Source organism: Diplotaxodon limnothrissa, linkage group LG7 (genome assembly GCF_057381915.1).
Source record: "Diplotaxodon limnothrissa isolate DT_005_m linkage group LG7, D_limnothrissa_male_GT1.1, whole genome shotgun sequence".
Classification (NCBI taxonomy): Eukaryota; Metazoa; Chordata; class Actinopteri; order Cichliformes; family Cichlidae; genus Diplotaxodon; species Diplotaxodon limnothrissa.
Genome location: NC_140602.1, coordinates 28,711,172 through 28,713,463, shown reverse-complemented (window position 1 = coordinate 28,713,463; position 2,292 = coordinate 28,711,172).

Sequence of the window (2,292 nt, the reverse complement as noted above, 5' to 3'; positions counted from 1 at the left end):
TAAATATCTTTAAACTCTTCTGTCTGTAGCCAGCTTCATGCACATCCATGTGACAAACTTCGTACGTCATACGTTTGTAAAAAAAAAAAAAAAAAGGTTCCATAAAAGTGTAATATGTAGACAAGAGTGGTGCTTGGTGTTGTCTGATTATGTGTGTGCATATCAACTTATATAAGCTAGCGTGTACACACTTGTCGTGTGTGTATGTCATTGACAGTAATTGTCAGCGATTTATCTGTCAAGGTTTGCTATGTGGCAGGCAGGATGTAGGAGCCAAACACAGGACTCACAGCACAGGAAGTTAATTGAAAACGGCAGCTTTATTAAATAGAATAGCATAGAATAGAATAGAATAGAATAGAATAGAATAGAATAGATCTTCACATCACGCAGGACCTGTCATGGTCCTGTCACATCAACACCGTGGTGAAAAAGGCCCGACAGCGTCTCTACCACCTCAGACGCTTGAGAGACTTCCAACTGCCCTCCAAGGTGCTCAGGAACTTTTACTCCTGCACCATAGAGAGCATCCTGGCGGGAAACATCTTAACCTGGTTCGGGAACAGCACCATGCAGGACAGACGAGCTCTACAGAGGGTTGTGCGGTCAGCTGAGCGCACCATCCGCTCCGAGCTCCCTGACCTGCACTCAATCTACAGCAGGCGGTGCTGGACCAAGGCCAGGAAGATCGTGAAGGACCTCAGCCATCCCAACAACAGACTGTTCTCTCTGTTGAGGTCAGGAAAGCGATTCCGCTCCCTGAAGACCAACACAGAGAGACTGAGGAGGAGCTTCTTCCCGCAGGCGATACGGTCTCTCAATCACACCACCACACAGTACTGACCCACACATATGGTTCTTACACACACACTGGACTTTCTGGACTTTGTTTTTGCACAACACTGGTCACTATATTCTTCATTTCCGGTTAATACTTGTACAGCTGCTGTTATTGTGTATATATTTATTTATATTTAGATTTCTTCATACATTCTTATATAGTTCTATATTGTGTATTTTGTTGTACAGTTATTTTATTTTCAACTTTAATTTATATATTTTATCTTATTCTTCCCAGTTAAATTTACCCTTCATTCTAATTTGTGTTGTACAGTTATTTCATTTTTAACCTTAATTTATATTTTATTCCTTCCTAGTTAAATTTACCCTTTTTAATTTTTCATATTTATTTCCTATCTTATTCATAGCCGTTTCCTTTTTTGTTTTCTTTAGGTCACGAGCAGTTGTCCAAGTATTTCACTACATATCGTACTGTGTATGACTGTGTACGTGACAAATAAAATTTGAATTTGAATTTGAATTTGAATCTTTACTGTCACTGTTACAAGAACAAGGAAACACAGTTTGGCATCTCTCTGTTAGCAGCATGTAGATTTTTACATTAAAATTCCTTTAGAAAAAAAACCTTGAAATTTAAGAGATGCCTACACAGGGAATGTATGTAATAATGCAAGTATCTACACCGATAAGTACAAGTTATATGTACCATATAAAGGAGCAGGTGCAATGTAATGAGCAAGTGATCAGTGCAATATACGGTGCAATGTAATCAGTGGTAGTGCACACTGAGTAGGAGGTATGTCTAGGGGTAGGAATGCTGGTTGCTATTATAATAAATACAATTTATAAACAGAGGTATGTTGGTTACATTATACTATAATAAATATGGTTTATTGCTGAAAAATCCTCCATTAAATAAACTAAAAAACAACAACCCCAAAACAAACCAAAACTCTGAACATGGAAACTAAGAATTAAAACACTGGGAAACAATAAACTCACACTAGACAACAAGAAAACAAACCTGGGACTGAGAACTAGGAATTAGACAGGAGCACAAGGGAAACCACAGCAGTGAGGATGCACAACATGACAACAGACAGAGGAAAACCCAGGGCTCAAATACACATGGGGGTAACGAGGGCATGGGAAACGGGAGGGAAACACAGCTGGGACTAATCAAACATAACAAGACGGGGAGGAAGCAAAACTGAATACACTGAACATAGGACAAGGAACTATCAAAATAAAAAAGGAAACATGAGACCTCCACAAAGACACAGACCTGACACTGTGATGTGGAAATACAAAAGTAAATAGACGATCTCTTAAAGAACTGGTCGTTTATGCTGAAGTCTATTCCTTTCAGCTCCCTAACCGTGACTCTTCACCTGCTCCTTCTGCTTGAAATGGTCAAATTTGGCGACAATTGGACGTGGCCTCCGGGCCCCAGGCCTTCTGGTTCAGAGACAATGGACTATATCGAAGCTG